Source organism: Microcebus murinus, chromosome 7 (assembly GCF_040939455.1).
Source record: "Microcebus murinus isolate Inina chromosome 7, M.murinus_Inina_mat1.0, whole genome shotgun sequence".
In the NCBI taxonomy this organism is placed as follows: Eukaryota; Metazoa; Chordata; class Mammalia; order Primates; family Cheirogaleidae; genus Microcebus; species Microcebus murinus.
The window spans coordinates 39,006,246-39,032,816 of NC_134110.1; the positions used below are offsets into that span (position 1 = coordinate 39,006,246).

A 26,571-nucleotide genomic window follows, 5' to 3' on the forward strand; every position below is an offset into this window, starting at 1 on the left:
GAGTGTTTCCAGAAGGGGGCTCAATGGAGATGGGGGGTCCACAGAAAACCGTAACCCCATTTTAACCAAAGCAGCTTTCCCTTAACCAGTCATATGTATAAGACCTGCACGTAAGATTTCAGTAGTCAAAGGGGTTTGACCACTTCAAGAAAACAAGAATGCTTCAAGCGTTTATCGCCTTACTTGACTAAAGCAGGAAAAATGAAGCCTCAAGAAAGCAAGATGCTCATCAAAACTCACACAGCAGGTCAGAGGCAGGAGGAGGGGAGCTGCAGCTGAGGCCCTGAGTCTCAGGCACAGGCAGTGTGAAGCCTCGGGTTGTTGGGTATGCACTCCAAGGTCTAACCCTCTGGAGTATGAGACTCTTGTGCTCTAGGCCTGGGGGCTCGGCATCTCAGATGGAAGTCCACATGTTCTCCCCTACAGCCTGGTGACAAGAACTGAAGGGATGTCAAGTGGAGAGTCCAATCCCAGGCAGAGGGAGAGTGACCCCCCACTTCTCTAAGAAGGGACAGTCCTCTCCAAACCCACATCCAGAGCAGAGCAGGGCTGGTCTAGACAAGGGGCCTAGGCCCAGGGTCCCCGGAGAGCTGCCACTCCAGGGCCTCTAGAGGCATGAAGAAGAACCTCTCTTTAACAAGCACTAGGATTGAGAGAGGTAAGGAATTGAGGAAGAGAACTAGTCCCCTCCTTGTCAGGAAATCACACCTCCCAGAAGACAGATGGGTCTTATTCAAAGTCACAACACATGAGTCTGCCCAAAAGATAGGCCTATCCAAGCAGTTATGTGACTTCTCCCGGGCAAAAAGAAGAGAAGAAGAAAAAGCAGAAAAAAAAGACTTCTCACAAGGGTAAATGCTCTCAAGTGACCACAGGTCAACTGTCAACCAAAGAATCAGCACAGGCAAAGAAAGGAAGCCCTAGCATCAAAGAAAAGATCATCACAGACACTTATTTCCAGCCTCCTCAGTGCTGGGGACTGGGGTTTGTCACATGGTCACTAATTCTGAAAGGCCACTATATTGTCCTCAAGCAACAGATGGGCAAAATGAGACTCAGAGAACATACCCAAGGCAGAGCCAGATTCGCACGCACACTGACTGTATGGAGTGTCATAGCAAGATCTATGTAATAAAGGCCTTTCCAGGTCCCTCTGGATTTTCTCCACATATTTGCAATTAGAACTCTATTTTTTTTAAGGGAGTTAAGTCTGTAGGTGGATGATTTTTTTCAACAAGCCACAAATTCCCCAGCATGGGAGGGGTATAAGCAACAGCGATGCCACCATCAGAAACACTTTAAAGAGAGTCTGCTCCAGAGAAGGAATGGAAGAGATGACCCCTGAGGTTTCTTGTAATGCTGAGATTCTGCAACTCTGAATTGAAATTCCAATTCCCATCCTATTATTCCCCCTGAGTTGAACATAGGCATTTCTACAAATCCAATCATGTAAGCCCCACTCTTCCTTAGTCACAAGGCTCTTTAAGATCCATCCTGCCTTCCCCCACCTGGCCTCAGCCTTCCTGGGATGGAAGGTTCCAGACGGAGAGCCAGGGAGGACTCTCAGCGCTCGACGACAGACAGGCAGAGACAAACAGTGCTAGAGAAGCCTCCCAACCCCACAGGATGTGGTGAGTGAAGCAGCAAGAGAAAATCAGAGAAAGCTATCTAGAAATACAACAGCACCACAAATAAAGAGACAACAGGAACACACAGGGACTTTTCTTGTCCTTGTTTATCTAGCTAGGAAGCCCCAAAATAGTTGAAGGAGCAGTGTCTCAAGGCTTTATAAAGAAAAAATCCTGCCTTGCTCATAAGACAAATCTAGGGGGACAAGTGTTACGTTTAAAGTCATAAAGACCACAGGGCCAGGTCAGTGACTTCATGCAGAGCTCCACCATGTGAGGACGGGGTGTTGCAATCCCAGCCTTGGCACTCTGTCAGTGTGCTGCGCAGCATCTCACACAAAGGCTCAATTCTGAAGCTCACTCATCTTAGGTCAAGGCTGCACTGCAACTGGCTCAACTCAAAGGCGTCACATGGAAAGCAATGAACTTGGCTATAGGAGCAGCCAAAGTCAGCATTCTCAAAGAGAGTTGGTAAACACACAGATGAAAGAAAAAATTGGCCTAAGAATAATACACACACACACACACACTTATATATATAAATCTAACAACACTTTGCACCTATTGAATTACAATTTTTTTAAGCCAATAATACCCGATGTTGATGATGTTGTAGTGAAACTGGCATGTCCACATGTTGACAGCAGTGGCATAAACAGCCTTGTTTGAAAGTAACTAGGCAACATAGGTCAGGAGTCATAAAACAGAGCCTTTTGACTCAATAGTCCTTCTGCTGAAAATGTGTCCAGAGGATTTTCCAAGGAAAGTTATATGCACAAAGATGCTCACAGCACTCTTACGCATAACAGCAAACTACTAGGAACTTTAACTTTCAACAACAGGAAACTGGTTTAGAATATGATTTATCAACACAATGAGCCATTATACACTCTTTAAAAATTATCATTTGTAAGGCACTTTACTAAAGTAGAAAAATGTTTATGATGCAATGTCAGATAAAAAACGGACTACAAACTGTTCCCTACACCTATGCCCACATAAAATCCCTGATTATGTATAGACAGAACCATATCAGATATCTGAAAACAATCTGATTAGTCGGAGGGAGTGGTTATTGATTTTGTTTTCTCCTCCATTTCCATTCTTTGGCCTCATAATGCTGTTTGTACAATAAAGGAGAACAATGATGATGAGGATATTTTATTGGTAAAATGTCAATAAGGTACAGAAAAGAAATAGGATAGAACTCTGGTGCACTGGAGACAGAACTCAGGATATGAGAAATGATCAAACTCAGAGGTCAAGTCAGAGAAACATGATCTCTGATCAGAGAATGGAAAGTGTCGGTGCCAATGGGGTCACGTATTAGCAACGCCAGCCTTCCAGACCCACAGCGCATCCGGCAGTATCTGATCATCTCAGCTTGGTGAGATTCAGTCCTCTTCCTGCTCCTCACTACGCCCAGCATTCAAAGAGGAAGAGAAAAACCTGGACCTGTGTATATTTAAATGCCCACCCTCCTAAACATAAAACGCTGCTGAGAAGCCTAGAAAGAAATACTGAATTTCCTAAATGTGGAAAGTCCTTTTGCAGCTGGAACGAGCTTCTACATGCGATACTGGAGGTGATGAGGAACTTCAGTTTTCTATGGGGCAGGACCCATGGAGGATTTCCAGGGTGGACTGCGATCCCAGGCAGGAGCAGCCAAGAGAGGCGGGCAGCACTTTGGAGTCACAGGGGACCTAAGTCTAGTCCTAGCTCCAGCACTACCAGCCCTGTGCCTTCGGGCATGTTGTTTTACTCCCATGACCTCAGTATTCACATCCATAAAATGGGGACATTTCAGAACTTTCCTCCTAAGAGTGTGGTCACTCACTCACTGGTGCCTTTCACCATTACTCTCATTTTCTAGGTGCCCCCATCTGAATGCTCTGTCTTCCAGGTCTTCATGTGCTGTGTGCACATATGTTGCAAGGGAAGACACACAGGCAACTAGATGCCGCTCAACCCTGGTGGGCATTAGGGTCACCCAGGAGCTTCAAGAAGTGCCCCAGTCCTTCCCAGCACAATTACATCAGGTTCTCTGGGACCCTGGCACAGCTATGTTTAAACGCTGCTTCCACTGTGCCCCTGGGCTGGGCAAGCCAGTTATTTCTCCAAATCACCAGGCTCGAGAGAGCAGGAGGCAGGAGTCTTCCTTCCTTTATTTAGGCCGCAGTTCAACAGCTCCACTGGGAACAATCGAGCACTCTCTGAGTGACTGGCAGATGGCAAAGGGTTCCCCGACTCTGCGCCACTCCTCAGCTTGGTGACTTCCTGCAAGGCAGTGAAGCAGGCCAGCAGGAGTGACCCACCCTGCCGAGGCCACAGGGAAGCATCTGACCAGTATGGGCAATGGCACTGATGGCCCAGACATGGACATGAGCCTCCGGGGCAGAACTTCCCCCAGGCTGCAGCTGCTGGGGAGTCTTTAGGGGTCCCCAGGAGCAGGTGCCCAGGGAGGCCAGGACTGGATGCACTGCATCTCCCCGGCCCCAGGGAAGGGAACAGGACAAGTCTCAGAATGGCTTTTCCGGGGGGGGGGGGGGGGCGCGGGGTGGACTGAGTAGAGGAGGCGCTTGCTGGGCCGTCTTCAACACTCTCAACTGCCTGGAAGTCTCAGTTTGCAAGATCATTCAAAGGCCAGCACATTGCCTTCCTCTCTCTATTGCTAAAGAATCCTTAGCAAACTTCCAGGCCTCAATAATAACATCCTGTTTCTGTCATACAGGCCACGGACGTGCCAAGAATGTTCCACGCACGCGACCCACCGCAACTCCTGTAACCCTCACAGTAGTCATTTGGGGTTGATGCTATGCTCATGCACATCTTACAGAGGAGACAAGTGAGGCGCAAAGAGGTCAGCTACCTTGTCCAAGGTCACAGCAGACTGGAACTCGTGGTGTGGCGCAGGTTTCCGAGGCTGGGCTCTCTCGTGCTATGCCGCAGTGCCCCTGGCTTGAGGGCTGCTCCCTTCGCTGTTCAGAAAATGTTACTCGGCTCCTGCTCTATGCCAGCCCAGGGCAGGGGGCTGGAGATATTCTGTAGGAAGAGACACCATCTGTTCTCTCAAGAGCTCACCTAAAACCTAACTCCCTCGCAATCAACTCCAAAGGGATCATGTACTCGTGAAAACCTAAATAATGTGGACCTGGACCGCCTCCTGCATAGGCTGGGCAGGGGAGAGGGCAATGCATCAGGGGGCTCGGGGTGCAGCCTGTGGGGCCAGGCAGATCTGGAGGTGACTGCCAGCTGCTCATGGGCCGGCTGCCTCTTAGGCCCACTGTTGGAAGGCCTGCTAGGCAGGGCAAATGAGAAACCGTCTGCAAAGTATTTAGTCCTCCACAAAAAGTAGCTCCAACTAGCTGGAAGTCAGAAGAGCAGTGTGGAGTGGGGCCAGCAAATGTTTTCTTTAAGAGCCGGAGAGGACATGTTTGAGGTTTTGCAGGCCATTGGGCCTCTATCAGGGCCAGCCCCTGCCGTTACAGCGCCAGAGCAGCACTGACAACACAGAGATGAGTGGGCGTGGCTGTGTTCAATAAAACTTTATTTACAAGAACAGCGGCCTGTCAGTTTGCTGGCCCCTGATTGAGATGACTCTGATGACGATGATATGAGATGGGGTATGCATGACATAAGTTAGTCAGGTGAAAACAGGCTCCTTTTTCTTTTCTTTTGCCCCCTCTACAGCACCTGGACTTTAAGGTTCTGGTGACTCCCAATTTTTTGAGGTTTCTATTTACTTTGATTTTTTGGTGTTTGTTTTTGTTTGGGGAAGCATCCTAGGTGGCTTTATTGAACTCTATGGTGCTCCTAATCAGGGTCTAAACCCTAATCCTAAGTCCTCCTGGGGCCCTGCTAGGCTGTGACAGAGGGTTGGGGGCTGATCGCTAGAAACGGGCAGGCCACGGCAGGTCCGGAGGCCTGTGAGCTCAGACAAGATGCCAGGGCTTGTGCTTGAAACCCGAGTCCTCTGAGGGGCTGGGAAGGCAAAGAGAGGAGAAGAGGGTGTCAGACACAGCAGGAAAGGTGAGTACGCCAGACACCTGGGTGCATAATTCCTGCTGACAGGTCAGGACTTTCCCTATTGTTCCAAGGGCCACAGGGAGCTTGAACATGGTGACTATAGGTAGAAAGAGCCGGTCCTGCAGGCCATAGGCCTCAGAGCGCTGCTCTCGTGTTTCCTTCTCTGGGAAGCCCCTTCCAATCTGTCCCATCACCCCTGGCACCACTGCAAGGAAGACTCTCCTCCTCCCTGGATGCACAGCGCTGCTCCTGCCCAGTCCTCCCATGAAGGGCTTTCATCCTGGGCAAACGGCAGCCCCTACGCCAGCAAGGTCAGGGGTGCAATCCCAGCCCTTGCACCGGTGAACTGTGTGACCTTTTAGGCAACTTTCTCATTTCTGAGTCTCACTTTCCCACCTTTACATTGGGGGTGAAAATAGCTGTATCCATCCACTCAGCAATCATTCGTTGGCATGGATACAACTCTCCTTCCCAGCGTGCTGTCCCAGGAAGGGATCGGGGAAGCCTGGAACACAGAGAATGCACATGAAGAGGCAGCTGGGGAGGAATGTGGACTCCTTTGAAGTCCAGCACCATGCTAGCTCACAGGAAACAAACAGGAATGTTTGAATGACCACATACCAACCCAAGGATGACACGAGCTGTTGATGGTCAGTATCCAGCCTCACAGATGGCTGTAGGACTTCAAAGCAGGGAGTGGGGAGGCCAGGAGGGGTCCCGGAAGCATTCAGAAAAGGCCAGAGTCTGAGATGGACAGGTAGGTTTTAGGTAGGTCAGGGAAGGCCTCAGGCCAGAGACAAAGACATAAATCAAGGTAAGGGGGCAGAAGTAGGTAGAGGGTGGGGTTCCCACCTGGTGGATGCAAACGATGGGTTGGAGACTTGGATTACTAGATGTCAGCAGAGTTAATGACACATCCTATGACATAATAAGTGCCTAATAACAATGAATGAATGAAAGAGAGAAAGCCCAATCATATCAGGGAGGCAAGTAGCAAAGTTCACTTACAAACATGCAATGTCAGGCCCTAAATAGAGTCCAGGAAAGCCATCACCTCATGGCAGGCTGAAACTCCCTCATGTATTAGTTTCTAGGGCTACCCTACAAATGGCCACGAACAAGATAGCTTAAATCCACAAAAATTTATTCTCTCCCAGTTTTGGAGGCTGCAAGTCGAAAGGCAAGGTGTCAGGAAGGCCAAGCTCTCTTCACAGGCCCTAGGGAAGAATCCTTCCTTGCCTGTCTCCCGGCTCTGTGGCTGCCAGCAACTCTTGACATTCCTGGGCTTGCAGAAGGCTCCGTCTTATCTCCGCCTCCATCTTCACACCCTTAGTCCCAAAGGACCAAGATGGAGTGTCTGTGTCTCTGTGTCCCCTTCCTCTTATGAAAACACAATTCATTAGATTAAGGGCCCACCATAGTGCAGGGTGACTTCCTCTTCACTTTATCACATCCCCAGAGATCCTTCCAAGTAAGGTCACATAGTCAGGTGCCAGGAGTGAGGACCTGAACATGTCTTTTGGGGAGACACAATATACCCCTTACACCCCCTTTATCAGGACCTCCCAGATACACCCCACTGGCCAGCTTTCTCCTAAGCCAGTGTACAGGTCAGCTGTGGCCTCCCAGTGTGTGTTCAGTCAACAGGGACAGGACAAAGTCCCTGATAGAGCCTGGCACGTGGCATTTGTAAAACTAGAGGAGCTGCCCGTGCCGACCTGGCCCTCATCACCAAGAACTCTCAGCTGCTGCATTCACACCGGCACTGCCTTGGCTTTTCCCTAATGGTACTTTTGAGAGATGTTTCAAGCTGCCCCCTCCCCACCCCACTCCACCCCACAGCTAGGCCAGAGGTCTGCACTCAAGAGCCCCCTAGACCCAGGATGTCTCAAAGACATCAGTGGGGACATCCCTTCCCATAAGAAACATCCAGCCTGCAATCAGCCTGGAACTGCTGGTGAGCCCCACTGAGGAGCTGATCCTGTTCGTATAGGCCAGGCAGGAGGGTGTCCCCGGAAGAGGGACTTATTCCCCGCTGGGAGTTTGCAAGATCACCCATGCAGTCCTGACAGACCTGGAACTTCTCCCCAGCTGCCACTCAGAAAACCCTGCGCAATCTGTCTGCTGAATCCGCCAGGCAGCCCTTCCGCAAACATTCTTCAAGCTCCACTCTCCTCCACACGACTGGTGCCTGGGCACAGATGTGAACAGAGAAGGGTGGCACACGCTAGGAATGGGTGCTCCATGGCCCAACGATTTGAGAGCCTTCAAACCCCAGCGTGCCCTCGCCGGGCAGCACCCAAGCATATTACTGGCACTCGGTAAATGTCAGTGGAGGTTAACTGACCAGACAGCCTTTTCCAGTTTGTAAATGAAGCCTGTATGAGCTCAAATACATGCTATGAGACCTCAGGCAAGTTGCAGAACCACCATGAGCTCATTGCCTTATCTGGGTGTATAAAGCTGAGATTCTTAAAGTACTTGCCATACTTTCCCTCCCCATCTTTATGGCAGGAGAAGTACTGCCCAGCTAAGCTGCCCCTGACTTAGGAGATAGCTCAGAGTAGGCTGGGAAAATATGGGGTGAGCCCTTCCTGCAGAGGCCTGGTTCTCGGCAGGGCCACATTCTAGGCCCAGCCTCCTGGTCGGCACTGGGCAGGGGCATTTACAGTCACGAAGAACATGCCACCTGCTCAGGGCTGCCCCAACACTAGCCTCTGTCATGTTTCTTCCTTTCAGCCGATATTGCACTGTGTCCCACACTGGGCTAGGGGTGGGGGTGGAGGTGAGACTCGGCAGACAGGACCCAGCCTTCCTGGGACTGAGCCCAGGGTCCTCTCCTTCCTCCATTCACTTCTCCAAGCCCTCCGGGAGTCAGCCTCCCTTCTCCCCAGTTCATTACCCAGTTGGTTCCTGATCTCCACGAGAGGCCCCAGGTCAGGCTTTGCCTTCACAGAAAGGCTCTGGCCTCCCTCTGACCTGTCCCTTTGTCATCAGTGGGGACATCCCTTCCCATAAGAAGCATCCGCCTGCAATCAGCCTGGGTTGGATGTTCCAGGAAGCTCCAGAAACACTCATTACCCAAGGAGGTGCCAGGTTTCCCACCCTCCAATTACAGCCTTCCAGAGGCGGCATTAGCCGCCTACTGGGGGGTTTCCCTTCAAGGACAAAAGGGCCTGGGGCTCGGGGCCTGCCTGAGCCAGCAAGCACACCAGCCATGGCTCAGGGAGCCCCATGACAGAGGGAATGGGGTCTGGACATGTCCCAGGGAAGAAAAAGAGAAAGACATTCTGATGTCCCCACAAGTGTTCCCTGCTCTGCACCTGTAAGAAGCAAGGGCAACCCAGCAGATCAGTGGCTTCCTCAGAAGTCCTCCTAAGTCCCACTGTGGCTGGAACTGGACTCTTACATCCACCCAGGGCCCAGGGCCTAGGAAGGGACAGTGAGCAGGCGCTGCCTGGAGCCCCACCTGAAGGTGGTCAGAAGCCCAAGCCAGTCCTTACCTGGGAACACAGGAGCTCAGAACCAGGTGCCTCTGCAGTGGCACAAACTGAGAGGCCAACAAAGTCTGGCAGCCCCCAGAACTCCAGACCTATGCTGTCCAGTAGAGTTGCCACTAGCCACATAGGGCTATTTAAATTTAAATCCATTAAAATTAATTCACATTAAAATTGCAGTCCCTTGGTCACCACGGCTCCATGCCAAGAGTTCAACAGTCCCATGTGGCAAAGGGTGATGGTGTCAAACAGTGCAGGAAACTCTGCACTGCTCCTGAGGCCTTCTCTGGCTGCTGAGAAGGGGGACAAGCCCCACTCCATGTGCTATGCCCCAGGGTATGCCCAGCTTCCCAGGGGTGTAGTAGGAAACACCTCCACAGGGAGAGAGATGGCCACTGCTCACATATCAACAAAAGAATACTGGTTTGCAGTCTTCACTAAGACTCAGCGCCCAAGTGCAACTCTGCCATTTATCGAGTGTGTGACCCTGAGCAATTCAGGTCACCTCTCAGTGCTTCAGCTTCCTCACCCATATAATGGAGGGGAAAATACTCTTCCTACCTCTTTCCACAGCTTTTAGGCCTAAGTGGGGTCTTAAGTGGGCCCATAATCTAGGTAAACCCAACACCATACAGTGGCAGTGTCAAAAATAACACTGTACTATTAAAGTTTGCATTCTCCAAGATGCTGTTAGTATCATTCTTGTCTTGTTATGAAAACACCAGCTATATTGATCCATCAGCATTCACTGGGACTCTAAGTATTGAAATTTCGTTTACTACAAACCAAGCAAGCTACTTTCTCTGTAGGCTCCCTGCAAAAGCCCTAAAACTGGATTTGCAATTAGTGACATTTTTGTGACATTCTTCTCACTGGTTTTCCAGCCCTGGCTCTGCATTAGTATCAGGGTGATCTTTTCAAAATGCAAATTCAGTACCATCCCGCCCCCTCCTCATCACCTAAGGTCTGCGTCAACAGGAAGGTAGGATGGAAGCTCTCTAGAGCTTCAGGCACTGAGATCCTGGGTGACCCGACATAGTCTGCTCATCTGCCAATCCCTGCTCTGCACCCAACACCGGACCCAGCTGACCCTTCATAGGCTCAAGCACTGTCCCTCTGGACCCACTGATCCTCCCTGCCTTATCTGCCTGAGCGATGACCTTTAATTCAGGCTTCAAAACCCAGAGTAGGCATTACATCCTTTGGGACATGTCCTCGATTCATATCCATGGAGGCCTCATCCCACCCTCCTCAGTGATCCCTCTGCACAAGTTCCGGATGGCGCCGCAAGTCCCCACGCCTCACTCATAGCCTGGTGCTGGGGAGGCCTTCTACGTGTGCTTCTCCAGTAAAACGAATGTAGCAGAAACAGACAGGATCCAAAGGCAATCCTGTTAGCTCCTGAATGTGGGCCAGAGACTTGGACACTCAGCTTGAAATGAGCCAAAAGGCAGCAGAGGGAAATTCCTTCTCTAAATAATCCTAATTGCATGAGAAGGGCCTGCCACTGGGGCATCCCAGGGCAGGGAGGAACACACAAGGAAGGGGCCCTTGGACTCCAGGAACAGCCACCTGGCTTGCAGTGGGGTGAACAGAAGTGCAACTCCAGCCTCTCTGTGACTCTGCCAGGGTGATGCCATCTTCCTGGTGACAAATGTGCTTATCACCACCCAGAGCCAACAGAAAGTCCTGCAGTGACCAGCTACCTTGAGAGACTGAAGTAATCCAACTGTCCATGCCCAGGGCAAACTTTCCATCTGACAATGAGATGGGGAAGGAAGAAGGGCTCTGGTGAATCTGCCAGCCAATCTGAAGAAAATTTGTACATTATATCCCCATAGGGGGCAAAATGTTAAAATTGGTCAATTTGGGTAAAGTGTATGTGGAAGTTCTTTGTGCTACTCTTGCAAATTTTACTCAGTGTGAAAGTGAAATTATATTTTAAAAAATTTTAATTACAATTAAAAAAAGTTATACCCACGTAAGACAAGAAAAAAAAAGTGGCAAAACCACAGAGAAGAGCATCCGGATATGAGGTCTGAGCCTCGACTTTCCCCAGAAGTGTTTGGGCCTGTAGTGGGTTGAATGTTGTCCTCCCTCAAGCCCCCCACAAAAGAGATTATATTCGCCAGAACCTGCACATGAGATTTTATTTGGGAAAGGTGTTTTTCAGATGTAATTAAGTGAAGAATGTCAAGAAGCGATCATCCCAGAGGCCCTAAAAGAAGAGAAGAGAAAGAGAGACAGACACAGAGACAGCTGCGCGAAGACAGGAGCAGAGATCAGAATGATTCAGCCACTCTCAAAGGACGTTTGGAGCCAGCAGAAGCTGGAAAAGGCAAGGAACGCTCTTCCCCTAGAGCCTTTGGAGGGCGCAAGGCCTTGCTGACACCTGGATTTCAGACTTCTGGCCTCCAGAACTGTTAGATAGTAGATTTCTGTTGTGTTAAGCCACCCAGTTTGTAGTAATTTGCTATGGCAGCCACAGAAAACTTACATACCAATGTTCCCGCCAGCACAGGACAGAAGCCAGGTGCTGAATCAGGACAGAGGGCTGGGGCCCGGTGGGGCTGGGCACCCTTCCGAGGACCACCACCATCCAGTTCTGGTCCCTTCCGTGCCTCGGACTATCTGCTGCTGAACCCTCCCAGTGGAGACTGAGAGGTATGATCGGTAAGTGTTTGTGAACGAATGAACCAATGGCCTCCTGCGCTGACATCAAGGTGCAGGCCTACTGCGGGAGACAAACCTCCCCACGTCTGGGAGGGACAACTGGGAAAAAAGGACTCTGGCAGCTGCTGCCCCCTCAGGACCTGGCTGAGGCCGGGGTGGTGGCTCACGCCTGTAATCCTAGCACTCTGGGAGGCCGAGGTGGGAGCATCGCTCAAGGTCAGAAGTTCAAAACCAGCAAGAGCGAGACCCCGTGTCTACTAAAAATAGAAATAAATTAATTGGCCAACTGAAAATATATGGAAAAATTAGCCAAGCATGGTGGTGCATGCCTGTAGTCCCAGCTACTTGGGAGGCTGAGGCAGAAGTATTGCTGGAACCCAGGAGTTTGAGGTTGCTGTGAGCTCGGCTGATGCCACGGCACTCTAAGCCAGGCAAAGGGAGACTCTGTCAAAAAAACCAAAAAAACCTGGCTGAGACCCTCTTCCTTCCCCAGGTTCCCGAGACCCCGTTCAAGACCCGTCCGTCTGCTTGTCCTCATCCGGCCCAGCGAGGCACTCCTCGCACCTGCAATCCACCTTCGCAGACTCTGCTGGGCTCCCTCCACCGGCTGGCAGTCCCCTGAGGGTGGGGATGCGTGCATTCCCCATGGGTCACCCCGCCCTCCACCGTGGTATCAGATGAATAAATCATCCTAGAACTGGAAACAGAATCTGAGGATCTCTCTAATCTGATGGCTCAGGTGACAGATGTGCAGGCCGAGGGTCAGGGAGGTGGTGTGAACCGCCAGGCCCGGATACAGGGCAGGCTCCCTTCCTCTGCTGCCGGCCCTCCCTGGACTTCTCTCCAGATCAGCTTTCCCCCAAACACAGCATCCTCTGGTGAGTCCTGAGTGCCTATTTTTAGCATCTGGCACATAGTAGGTGCTTGATGTATATTTGTTGAGTGAACAAATGTTTGTTAAATGAGTCCAGAACTCAAGAGAGAAAGTGTGCAAAGTTGGTTTTAATATTTGTAAATGCTGCTGCTTTAAAAAGAGGCCTGGCTTCTGAGTGGAATAATAAAAATTAGCTAAGGGTGCTGCTAATTCCCCCTGTGTTTATAGTTCTGGGAACTTCTTTGCCACGCTTTTCCTCAGAGAAGGCAGGAAGTGTGAGGAGAGTGGGAACCGAATGATCTCCAGTAACAGCACGCACTCGCACATGGTCACCAAGCCTGGACACATGCCACGCGCTGGGAAAGGCGCTGGGGACCCAGAGATGGCACAGTCCAAGGCGGAGGGTGGGCAGTCAGCAACGCAGGGGGTGAGTGTCGGATGGGAGCCCCGGCCTGGGAAGACAGAGGAGGGTGTGGACTCAGCCTGGGCAGCGCTGGGAAGGCTGCCCTAGGGGCGGTGGAAGACTCCAGAACTTGAGAGATGCTGCCGTAGGTACCCCTCAGAGGAAGAGAGAGCAGCCAGGCAGGTGAGACCCTGATTCTGTAAGAAAGAGGGGAGCTGGCCTGCCCGACCTCAATCCCAGAGGCCAGCGGTCCAGAGGGTCTCTCCCAAGCACCTCCTCTTTCCTGACTACCCAGTGGGATCGGACACTAACTACCCACCTGTAAGCCTTGCTCCTCTGTCAGAGAGGGACACTAAAATGCAGATGAACCCCCATAAGACAAGGGGAAAAAAAGTCCAAGCCTGGGAATGACGAGATCCAGGCTTAGCCCCTAAGAAGGGCAGTAATCCTCAGCCCTGTCATCTACAAAATAAGGTCATAGTGGAACTAGAGGAACTCTAATGTCACAGCTGAAGTTAAAAAATTCAGCGAGTTAATTGCACCCATCTCAAAGTCCTGGCTTAAGGATTAAGAAGGAACACATACATTAAACACCGTCAAGCTGCAAAGCCATGCCATTTATGAGAAAGTATAGAGTGACAGTCCTCAAAACGTCCAGCCTGCTCCCAACCCCCCAGGAGCTCGGCTCAGAATTCTACACTCATTGTCTTCTCGGTCCTTGCAACAAATCTGGAAAATACAGAGGCGCCACAATTATACCCATTTCGCAGACCAAAATGTGAAGTTACACTGTTAGTCACTGTTGAAGCCAGGAGTCAGGTGTCAGACCCAAGCAGGGGACTCCAGAGCCCCCACACAGGCCATCTCCGTGCCCCTACAAGGACAAGAAAGTGAGGCCTAAAGAGAAACACCATGGAAGGAAGGAAATCAGTGCATTCTGCACTTTATTTTTGCAAAACAGTCCCTCATGTTGTTAAATGGTTTTGAGAACGGCAACGTGTGATGGGTAGCAGGTGCTCAGTGGCATAGACAAGGCTGTACCTGTCTCTTGTCTCGAAAGTCTTCAAGGCAGCTTCCTGGAGGAGAACCTAGACTTGTCCACACCATGTGGCTCTGGGCACAGCTCTCCACCAACCCCAGCTGCTCACCTAGCTGCAGGCAGGGCACAGTCCCTCCAGGCTCCATCCCAGGCCACCCCTGCCCCCTCTGCATTTGCTAGCATGGCACATGGCACCAAATCCACGTAGCCACCTAAGCAGAACTCTGCAAGAATATTTAATTCCTTCCTTCCCATAACTCCTAGGCTCATCACACACCACATTCAGGGGTTTCTCTCTGCTGGGTCTCTTTGATCCTCCCCATCTCCCCCAGGTCAGGCCCCCATCACTGCTGGCCACCAGTTTGAATCCCCTTTGATCTCTCTACGATATAGGGAGGCCAAGCTTTCTGGAATGCCAACCTCACCCTCTCCAACCCTTGCTTAAAATTTTCATTGTGAGACCACTGTCCTGAGCACAAAGTCCAAACGGTCTTCCCGGGATCTGGTCTTTGCTTGCCTCGCCTGTCTCCCTCCTGCCTCTTCTCTGGGCTAACTCCTTCTTTCCCTGACCACCCCACATCCACACCGTGTGCCCTCTGTGTGTTCTCACTACCACATGTCCACAGCACGGCACCCGGGGGCTGCACAGCTCTCACCTAAATCCCTCCTCTGTTCCTCACGGGAGACCAAAATCTCTCTAAAGGAACACAGAACTTCCTACTCATTCCTATACTCCCAAAAGGCAGCATGATGCCTGCCCTGTGGTATATGCTTAATTAAACTATTGCATAACAACACTGGGCATTCTGAAATATCCCAGGAAACTGAAATAATGATATCCCCATCAGAATTTTTTTTTACAAATTAGAAAATAATTATCTATGCCTCAGTTTTTGCATCTGCGAAATGGGGACTCCAGAACGGGGTTGACAGGAAGGAAGTACCTCAAAGCAAACCCTGAGGAGGCCTTCAATGATAAGTGTTCTCTTTCCCTATCTTCAGCTTGCTGATTTCTCTATCAGGGTGCATCCATCCAGAAGGCCCTTTGGTGACAAGCTCTGCCACAAAGATCCTATCTCCCACCAACTGAACTTCAAAAGCATTTTTATCTGCAGGACCCACCTCAAGGAAGGTCAATCCCTAGCTTCTCTTGGAAATCCTTTGATTCTGGGCGGCCAGGCACACCAACCGGCCTTATCTGCAATGTCCCCAAGTCAGGTCTTTCCAGGAAGGGTATCTCGTATCTGCAAACCTCCAGGAGGCAAGTGGAGTCCTCCAGAGAGTGCCTTTAAGGCCTGCCACAAGCCTGCCCCCCTCAAGCTGTGTGACCTGGACAAATCAACCCATCTTTCAGGTACTCAGTGTCGCCCATATCCCCCTCTGTTCCAAGAAGTGGGTGGGCTCAAGACCCCTCCAGCTTGGAAACTGTAGCCATAAGGGCTGGGCTGGACATACCAAATGAATGCCTCCATGTCTGCCTACGCTCATCCCTGCTAGCAAAAGAGGGGAACTGAGAAGCAGAAAGAAATTGGAGCTATTTCCAGGAATCACATTATCCTGGGCTTGCTGTAGATAACAAAGGGACCATGAGCAGGAGAGCCCTTCCAAGAATCAGTTACCGCATCTGGAGAGGGCCAGGAGCAAGTGCAGACACACAAGGGAAAGTGAACATTGACGACAATTAAGTGAATGCCAAGTCCCTGCTTCCAGGAATGAGTTCAGCCCAGTGAGAATTCTGCAGGGGTCTCTTCCGTATGTTGGGCTTGGCCTGCCTGGCAGAGAAGCTCGAGCACTACAGGCTCCCGAGAGGCTGGTGACCTAGGTCCTAACCCCCTTCTGCCAGTTCCTGACTAGCTTGTTCTCAGCCTTCCTGAACCTCAGAGGCTGAGCAGTTTAGCAATATCTAGAACAGCCTAAGGCAGCCCAGAACAGATGTCTGCTTCCTGCCTCCTTTCCTTAAAGAGTTTGCAAGAAGAGCTCCGTGGAGGGTAGGCACTGGGTCTTTTAACTGTTGTATCCCCAGGGTCTAGCAATATTTGGAATACAGGAGTTGCTTCATAAATGCTCACTGCATGAATGAATAAGATGAAAACATAAGATAGGAAGCAATCAGGGGACTGACTGACAAAGTCATCAATTAACTTGGTAAAAAATGCACTCACAGGGCTGAGCACTCAGGAGATCCCAAATCTTCCTCCTGCTCTTCCTCCCTCCGAACCTCAGAGACGCTCCCTGAGCTTGGGGCCACCCACCCACCTGACCCGCGGGGTCCTCAGCCGTGAGAGGCTGTGCAGAACAGCAGCAAACCATGAGGACCAGGCCCCCTGCAGGGTTTTCATTTCTGTGCTGCGACTGTGGACAACTGACTGATCCTCTCAAAGTCCCCATTTTGATAGTAGCCACCTCAGGACGAGTCAGGGGACTCTGTGAGTTAAAATACACAATGCACTCAAACAGGGCCTGGCACTGTGGTTCCGCAGACTGTCAGCTATGTGATTATTGGTGCTGCTACTGTTACTCAGAGCAGCAGGAAGTAGTAGCACTTCCGGAGTCGCTGGGTCACGGAAGGCTTGTGTCCATGGTCTTAGGTTGCAGGGGTCAAGACACACTTTGAACTTTGAATCCTAAATCCTGGGGTCAAATCCTGGCTCCCCACTACATGGTCCCTGGCACATTAGGCCAGTGATCCTGGTTAATTTCTAGCAAGAATAGGAAGTGATAAAAATGGTGATGATTATAACAAGAACAATAGTGCCTACTATGGTAGTGAGGCCTCTGAAAATGGCCATTTTTTAAAAAGCCAACTGAATAAACAAGAACAGGCTTCTACTAAAAGCTCAGGTTTGAAGCAGACCTTGCTTTCATCTTTCACAGAGAAACATATGACTTCATAAAAACATTAAATAGAAGGGCTGTCTTCTCTTCTCCAGGGAACATGGAACAGAAGTGGCAGTCCTTTCCCCACCACGGTTTCCCAGCCGTGTCCACACAGTGTGGAAAGACAGAGCGGCCTCTGCCCAGAGCAAACACAGTGGCCTGCTGGCCCGCTGCTCCTGCTGGGCGGGGGGCGGGGGGGGGGGAGGGGGGCAGGGTCTCATGGCGCTGGATGGAGATGGGCCAGGTCCCTCTGGGCCAAAGCCCAGCCCCAGCCCTGCCAGCCCAGCTCAGCATTATCTTTCCCTGGGCACAAGCACTAGGGACCAACCTGGAGCGGTGGAGCACTGGGGCTAAAGCCAGGGCTGTCCCCTACTTAAGCATGGGTCCCAGATACTCTTCTCACATTCCATTGTGACATACTGTATAGTTGTGGATTTGCCATTCTGTGTCCCTGAGCTCCATGAGGACACTAACCCAGGCTAATTATGTCAAGAGGTGGTATAGGGCAGTCAGTAAATTCACAGGCCTGGAGCTCAACACCCAGGTTCAAATCTAGCCCTTGCAAGAATTCCTTGAGTTTGGTTTTTCAGCTGCAAAATAGAAATGATAAAGCACAACTCTCAAAACCAATGCTTTTTGGTAACGTCGAGCCTTGACTTGAGCTAGCATAAGGCTGCTTATGGATTTTATTTATCCTGCTGAATAAGACAATTAACATATTTCCCTGTAGAAATCTTGGGGATGGCTAGAGGAACTGCCCCAGACACATGGTGTATTTGTCTGCTCCAGCTGCCGTAACAAAATACTACAGATTGGGTGCCTTTAACAACAGAAATTCATTTTCTCATAATTCTGGAGGCTAAAATTTCAAGATCAAAATGTTGGCAGGTTTGGTTTCTCCTGAGACCTCTCTCCTTGGCTTGCAGGTGGCCACCGTCTGGCTGTGTCCAACTGGTCTTCCCTCTGTGCGTGAGCATATCTGGTGTCTCTGCGAGTGTCCAAAGTTCCTCTTCTTACAAGGACTCCAGCCAGATTGGCTTAGGGCCCACCCTAACAGCCTCATTTTAACTTAATCACCTCTTTAAAGGCCCTACTTTCAAATCTAGTCACATTCTGAAGTACTGGGGAACGGTTAGGGCTTCAACACAGGAATTTGGGGGTGACACAAGACAACACATAGTGTGGTGTGTGCACCACGTTGCCTTTTGAAAGCCTCAAAAATAGCATGTATTTCCAGATGCAGTCTGTACCAATTGTTCTGGACGGGGGATGGAGGACCTGGAGGGCTAGCCTCACGGGTGCTGCCAAGGAGTGAACATATCAGTACACAGAAAGCACTGGCGCAGGGCACAGACATGACACTCAGCACCCCAGGACTAAACCAAGCAGCAGCTCAGTCGCTGCTAAATGGAGGAATCAACAGGCTCAGACACAGGCTTGAATCCTTATTCTATTTTTATTTTTTTGTAGCAATGGGGTCTCGCCAAGTTGCCCAGGCTGGTCTTACACTCCTGGCCTTGAGCAGTCCTCCCATCTTGGCCTCCCACAGTGCTAGGATTACAGGTGTGAGCCACTTCGCCCAGCCAAGTCCCTACTCTAAAACTGTTTGGCTTTGGGCAAGTCAGTTTAGTTCCCCGGGCCTCAGTTTCCTCATCTGTGCAAAGTGGGAGATTCCCATCTCGGCAGGGCACTGAGAGCTGAAGGACAGACACACGTGCATAGAAGCGGGTACTTACTGAGTATAAGTCACAGCGGGTCACAGCCACAGCTGGGCATGATTTCATCCAAAACTGCCTGCTCTAGGTAAAGTATGGTCAGTCCTCTCTCACCTCCAAGAATGATTCTCAAAGGACATTCTGAGGCTGACAAGGAAACTAAGAGCAGGAGGGTCAGCTTGACCCCAAAGGCAAGTTTTTTCTAGGGTTCTTGCCAAGGAATGACAAAAGCAAATGTTTTTTTTTTTTTGTTTTCTTCTTGCATATGTTTATAGTCTACGTGCTAGTAATAAGAGTTATTCAGATCACACTATTTGAAATTTCATGGGTATTTTCTCCAAAGTCCTGCAGTCATCCTGCTTTGGTCATGCTTTGCCTTTATGTGTGTACCTTCTGCAGTTGGAATTCCACTGGGAAGAAGACACGTTGTATTAGGCAGCCTTTGTCCCCTCTATCTGGGCTGTAGCAAAAAAAGAAAAAAAAAGAGCCAGTCATCTAGGAAATCCACATAGAAATGGACACACGACAGATTATTCTGAGTGGGAAGAAGGGAATGTTTCATCCTCTGAACTCAGGAGATCTGAGTTTCAGCTCCAATTCTGTGACTTTGAGTTTCAGCCTCAGCTTCCTTATCTGTAAAATGGGTACAAATTACCTGCTCAACTTATCTTATGGTGCATTTGGGAAGGGTATGGGCAGTGCTATTGCTGCCAGACCAAATGCTAGGATGGTTTCTGGAAAAGCAGTTAGTGCACACTAAATACTCAGCTATTATTATCTATTTTTCTCTCTGTTTCCACACCCCCGATAAAGGTATTCTAAAGATTTTTACAGATGGAAACAGCAGAGATTGGGGTGGGTTAGGTTCTTGGAGCAAACTACAGCCCTGTGTCTCCAATCCATCTGTTCATGCATGTCATGCAGAGTCCAGCAAAGGCATTCCTGCACAGGGAGGTCACTTCCCAACAGATCAAGGCCAAGATACACCAGAATATCTCAAAAGGACGGAGATGGTCCAGCCCAGCCTTTATAGCAAAGATGAGTAACACGCCACAATCATCAGTTCAGGGACAAATTCTGGGCAGGCCCTTTTCCTCCTCCCGTTGAGGAAGGGCAGAGAATCTTCTGCCTACTGGAGAGAATGATTTGGAAAACACAGGCATAATTGCAGCAAGGCACAACCTGAGAGCAGACGCAGCTTGCTGCCCTAAGCCACATGACCTCATCGAGCTCCCCAATCTGAGCCCCAGTTCTCTCGTCTGCAAATGAGAACACGAATTCCATTTTGCTTCACAGGCTAGCTGTACAGTTTGAAGAGAAAAAAGACTTAGCACAAAATAAGTACCTAAAACATGCCAGTTCTTTCTATTTTTCTTTTTTCTTTTCTTTTTTTTTTTTTTTGAGACAGTCTCACTTTGTTGCCCCAGGCTACAGTGATTGCCATGGCGTCAGCCTAGCTCACAGCAACCTCAATCAAACTCCTGGGCTCAAGCAATCCTTCTGCCTCAGCCTCCTGAGTAGCTGGGACTACAGGCACATGCCACCATGCCCAGCTAATTTTTTTTATATATACTAGTTGGCCAATTACTTTTTCTATTTTTAGTAGAGACAGGGTTTCACTCTTGCTCAGGCCGGTCTCAAACTCCTGACCTTGAGCAATCCTCCAGCCTTGGCCTCCCAGAGTGCTAGGATTATAGGCATGAGCCACCACACCCGCCCAGCCTCATACTAGAATAGAGTGTTTAAAGAAAAAAAAAAAAGTCAAGTCTTCAAGACGCAAAGGGAGCATCAAAGGAAATGCATAAGGAAACCAGGGGCTGGAAGGACGAAGGGGCTTTGTAGCCCCGGGGGGGGGGGGGGGGGGGGGGGGGAGTTTTTGCTGAGTAAGCAATAATGACAGTGCATGTCTACACAGCCTCAGAGCTGTGTCAGCCTCAAAGGGCTTTAACAGACATGATCTCACTGGGATTTTTTTTTTATTAGCTTCTAAGACAGGTTAACAGGTTCCTCCATCTCTGCTGAGACAGTGAAGCCGCAGGCTCCCCAGCCTCCCTGGGCACACTGAGGCAGAGGCAGCCTTTAGGAGCCTGCTTGGGTGGCAAAGCCCCAAGATCTGTCTCTTGATCTATGATCTGATGTGAGCCAGGCATCGCAGAAGGAAATTAATTTTTTAAAAGTACATTTCCTAGAGCAACATTAAAAGAATTCTGTTTTTGTTTTTCTAAGGAGCATAGCAGAGTGGAAAGAAGGGAGGCTTTGGGGTCAGCCCTGGGCTTAATTCCCAGCTCAGCTGCTTCCTGGACATGTTTCCTAGTCTGCAAAACGGGGCAAACAGCTCTCCCCTGGAAGGGCTGTGCCAAGGACCAACACAGTGACAAACGTGAGGTTCGGACATAGTCCCGGGCGTGTGATTACTGAGGGATCATCGCTGTTAATGTCCCTGTACCTCTTTGTTACACGACTTTTCATTTCTTCTAGGGGTATTCATTCAGCTCTTACCTCAAGACCTTTCTGTGATCATATGTCCCTCTGATGCCAGCCCATGCTGTGATGCTGTCTTTCTTTTCGTTATTCTAAGGCCTGCATCATCTCTACACACTGGCCTTGCCCTGGGCTTCCTACTGTCGGCTGTGACAATGACACTGCTGTGGACATTTCTGGGCAGGGAGCTCTGCTTCAGGACAGAGCTGTGGCAGTGGGACTGGCAGAAGGGGCATCCCAGGAGCACCCTTCCCTCTCTAAGGAAGCTTCGGTTCAGGGGCCACGTGTTTGCTCAGTGGAGTAAGACACTGTCTGTGAGATGGTTTACAAACTGGAAAAGAGCTGAGCAGGCGGAGCTATGTTAGCCACTTTCCCACCTTCACGCCTCGCGAGAGGGTGCTTCTCTCGGTCACTGTGGAAGACAGGTGAGGCTCGGGGGCTGTGGGCACCAGGGAGCCCACTGGAGGGGCCCTGGTCCCAAGGCCACAGCGTGAGTCTCAGGCATGTGGAAGGGGACAGGAAGGCGGATTCCCAGCACCCAGGCTCCCTGAGGTGAAGGTCAGTCCTCCTAGGGTCAATCTTTAGTTCTGGGGACTCAGCTCTCTCCCTAGGTGACCACCAGCTGTCTCCTCCCCCCCTCCCCCCCTTCAGCTCCTTTCCCCAGAGTCCTTTAAGCAAATTCCCCGTCTGTGCCTGGCAACTCCAGGAAACGCGCCATCCTCAGTCCAGGAAGCAGAGGCAGCAAGGAGCGGTCGATAGAGCCGCCACGTTGGAGCAGGGGTACAGCACAGGGTTCGGGCCCACTCGAGAGACTCTGGCCACATCTCCCACATGACATTACAGCTTTGTGGTGAAGGGCTGGGCAGGAAGACCCCACGCACAAGCCAAGTGACCCAGAAACTCCCAGGTCTGTGTCCCCACGAGAACGCAGAGATAATCACAACAGCATGCCGCCACCCATTACTGGCACACGGCAGCGCCCAAATCAAGGTGAGCTACTTTCTGTTGTTAGTATTCACGCTGCTGAGCTGGCGTCCTCATCAGTAAAAAGGAGATTAGAGGAGTACCTGCCCCAGAAGTTTATTAAGAGGATTAAACGAGAAGATGCATGGAAAGGACTTAGCACAGTCTCTGGCACTTAGTAAGCGTTTAATAAATGAGAGCTCTAATTATTTAAGTAGGAGGGGAAATTCACATCCTATGGCATGTAGCTTTTCCAGGAACCCAGGCTGCCGGGGGAGGCATGGGACAGCCTCAGCTGGAACAAGAAAAGAGTCTCTGGCCAGTGACTAAGGCACAGCCACAGGCAGAATCCAGCCGCTGGGGCAGGGCTGGTTGGGCTGATGCCTCGGCTGGCCCTGGTTCAAGGTGATGTGTTTTTACCGTAAGGTCTGCGTAACTCCAGAGCCAGCGCTGGCCTCCCTGTCCCTGGGTGGGGCCTGACACTCACCCGTCAACGATGAGGGCTGCTCCGTAGAACAGGCAGAGACTCCAGGCCCTTCAAACTGTGGTGGGTGGGAGGGAGGAAAGGGCAGATTCACAGGCGTGTGGCAGTGTCATTTGCTAAATGCCACCATCCCTGTTGGTTTAATCATCTGAGGTGTTAGGCAGGTCCGGGTGCCAGGCTGCACTCCCGGACAGCAGCCAAAGTCAGTTAATACCAGGGAAGGGAGAAGAACAGTGAGAGGAGGCTGATGGGCAGATGGAGAGTGGAGACAAAAAAATAAAGGCAGGGAAAAGAGAGAGAGAGAGAGAGAGAGAGAGAGAGAGAGAGAGAGACCAGAGGCAGAAACAGACACACATACACTCAGAGCTACTGGCGTCCAAACATCCCAAACTCAATGCAGAATCAGGAAGTTCCAGCTGTCCTGAGGATGTCCTGTGGGCCAAGCACTACTGCGCTGGGCCCCTGACATCTGTTGTCTCATTTTAACAAGGGCTGGGACAGCATAGTGATCAGGGTCGTGGGCTCCAGAGACCAAACAGAGAGGTCCAAATGCTGACACAACCCCTTCCTTGCTGAGTAACATCGTGAGGCAAGTGAATTAACAGTTCTGTGCTCCACTTTCCTCATCTGTAAAATGGGAACAATAGTACCCAACCCCACTTCGGAAAGGGTCCACGAGAGGATTAAGTATGTGCTCTGGTGAGGCAGGAGCTCTGGCGCCCTCCCTACAGCTGAGGCATGGGGGGGGGCTCGGGCGGTTAAGTGACTTGCTCATGGTCACGGGGTCAGTCTGCTAGGGCTGCCGTGACACATTTCCACAGACTGCGTGGCTTGAGCAGCAGAGATTTATTTCCTCACAATTCTGGAGGCTGAAAGTCTGAAAGCCCGGGTGAAGGCGCGGGCAGGGATGGTTTCTTCTGAGGTCTCCTCCTGGGCTTTCAGACAGGCCCCGCCTCCCTGCATCTTCATGTGTAAGGCCCATGTCCTAATCTCCTGAAGAGGAGACTGGACTAGGGCCCACCCATGACCTCATCAACTTTACCTCTTTAAAGACCCTATTTCCAAATGCAGTCACCTTCTGAGGAACCGGGCCTTAGGATTTCAGCACGTAAATTTGGGAAGGCACAACTGCACCCACAGTACTCCTCAAGCTCTCCCGGTCCACGCTGGAAAATCGGAGTGACCGAAGATCAAAACCTGAGGGAAACCTTGGCTTCACCCTTCTGCCTAGAATCGGGCTACAACTACAAGACGTGTCTATAGCTTTTCTCCTCTCAGAAACCAGAAGAGACCACAAGGAGTATTTCTCCTCCACCCCAACCCCTGGACCTGACCGTGTGCTGGGCATGGGTGGGGCCCCAAGAAAAAACTTTCAAGAGAATGACAATCCTGCTGCGTGCCACCCACAGGCACTGCACAGCACAGGCGCTTTGTTAGGGATCATAAAACAGAGGGGGAAAGTCACCTTGGGACTTGGAAAATGTGTCACTGGACTGTCAAATGCCTTTCCTTTAGACTTCCATCCCCAGGCTCAGCCTCTGGTAGGAGGTCAAGACACACTTGACCTTGACGATGGTCAGGGACATCCAGATACCTGCCCCAAGTGTCAAAGGGACTAAAAGGCAGGGCTAGGTGAGACACTGGCTGTATCCACCATTCTCCCAAAGCTAAAGCTAAGCAGCAACTCCTATGCCCACTTTAGAGGTGAGAAAACTGAGGCTCACTGTGTGCCTGGCCCTGGGTTGAGGCAGAGGGAGAGAGAAGAAAACACAGCAGAAAGAGCAATTAAGAAGGACAGACTATGGGGTCCCAGGAGAAGAGAACTGTCAAAGGAGTTGTTCACAGTTGAGTTTTCGCCCAGACTATCTTTATCAACCTGGAGAACAGTGATTATCTCTTTGCTTCTGTCAACTTCCTTTGCCATCCCCTTGCCCAATTCTTCCCCAAGATGCCAGAGAATAAGAGTGCAGACATTAAAAGCCAGATGTTCAAGGTTTTGAACCCATTTAACCCAGCTGTGTGGCTGGGGGTGAGCTACCTAACCTCTCTGAGCCTCTGTTTCCTCATGCGCAAACTGAAGAAAAAACTCAGCTAATTGTTATACGGAAGGAAAAGATCGGGCACCTGCCAGGTGACAGGGGCCTTCCACGAGGGACCACCCTTGTCATAAACAAGAGGTGCATCAGGAAAAAGTGACCATGGGTTTAACCTGTGCAAAGGCATTGTGAAAACAAGCAGCATACATTTTGATAAATATTGACTATATAAATGACGAGAACTGACACCAGAGCCTGCTGCTTGGAGGAAACTGGGGGGAAGGAATTCAAGAACAAGGTGGACATGCCAGAGGGAGGAAGAGGAGAGAGGAGGGAGGGAATCAGGGCCCTGGGTCAAAGGCAGGCTGACTAGCGCTGGTGAAGAAAGCTGGGACTTACTTTTCTGGGATTCTAGGGATTCTAGCAAGGTGAGGTCAGCAACAGATCCCGTCAGATTAAAGAAAGGCACTGCTTTGACCCCTGTGCACAGGGCTCTCCTCACAGATGTCGCTCTGTACTGAGTTTCCTGGTATGTAAAATGGAGGTAATAATGCTGTCTGCCTGCCCGACTGCACAAAGCTCCTACAGGAGGCTGCAGCACACAATAAGTGCTCAATAAATGTGAGCTCTTCCTTCTATTCCTATTTAACAGTATCGCTATCATTCCTCCAAGGTCTCTTTTCTTTCCCCTTCCTGAGAATCAGCACTTTCTCAGACACAAACTACACTTACCAAAGCAATGAAGACGAGCGCTGCTTCCTGTCTATTGTGAGTGACAAGGCCACCTGGAAACATCCACCTGGAAACATCCTGGAGACTGGAAGATGCTTTTTTGCAATGGGTTCTCCTTCCTGCAAATACTTAAACCCTTGTCCCTCCCGCCCACCCCACCCTTGGACTACACAGCCCACACGGGCAGAACCATGTCTGTTTTGCTTACTATGACACTCCTTAGGACAGTGTCTGATAAATTAGGCACCTGTACAATCGGTTGAAGGACTGGTGCAAAACCATCACTCAACAAATTTAGGGGAATAAGTATGAACAGAAAGGCCAATCACCGTAAGTTCTCTCTCACTCGCATGTGGCCTGTGCCCCGGCAGACCAGCAGCAATTTGGCCTGCAGGGTCTTCAGGGGTCTGCACCCAGGTCCCAGCCAGCCCAGCCCTGGTGCGATGCTTTGCTCTTCTCCAAACTCCTTCCTGTACTTTCATATATATCACTAACCCTTTCTCTTTCTGAGCCATGGTGAGGCATGTAGCTTTAGTCCCTTACTACAGAGAGAGCTCCTGGGTCTCCCTGGGACACAGAGCTCCTAGCTCTCCCTGGGACACAGAGCTAGCAGGGGACAGCAAGAGTCCAAGAGGCCAGGCCTTTTGCTTCTCTGTGCTGTGTTGATTTTTTTTTTTTTTTTTTTTTTTTTTGAGACAGAGTCTCACTTTGTTGCCCAGGCTAGAGTGAGTGCCATGGCATCAGCCTAGCTCACAGCAACCTCAAACTCCTGGGCTCAAGCAATCCTTCCGCCTCAGTCTCCCAAGTAGCTGGGACTACAGGCATGTACCACCATGCCCGGCTAATTTTTATATATATATATATATATTAGTTGGCCAATTAATTTCTTTCTATTTATAGTAGAGATGGGGTCTTGCTCTTGCTCAGGGTGGTTTCGAACTCCTGACCTTGAGCAATCCGCCTGCCTCGGCCTCCCAGAGTGCTAGGATTACAGACATGAGCCACCGAGCCTGGCCTGCGCTGTGTTGATTAAAGTGCCAAGTAATGTTGGTTAGTTGAAGGAAAAACGAATTGATGGGAACAAGGGTGTGGTGCGATAGTTTCCCAAAAGAACTCAGTCCTGGCTTCAGTAGAGAAAACTGC

At 50.4% G+C, this 26,571-nt stretch overlaps 1 long non-coding RNA gene across 1 annotated transcript in view; it reads right to left on the reverse strand.

Moving 5' to 3' along the window:
* Positions 1-26,571, reverse strand: part of LOC105882751 (uncharacterized) — a 237,734-nt gene that overhangs the window by 89,659 nt on the left and 121,504 nt on the right. Inside the window, exons 4-6 of the long non-coding RNA XR_012920150.1 lie at positions 18,754-19,192; positions 6,051-6,159; positions 4,498-4,670 (exon numbers count right to left, since the gene is read on the reverse strand). This is a non-coding gene — a long non-coding RNA (uncharacterized LOC105882751). The remainder of the gene's footprint in view (positions 1-4,497; positions 4,671-6,050; positions 6,160-18,753; positions 19,193-26,571) is intronic.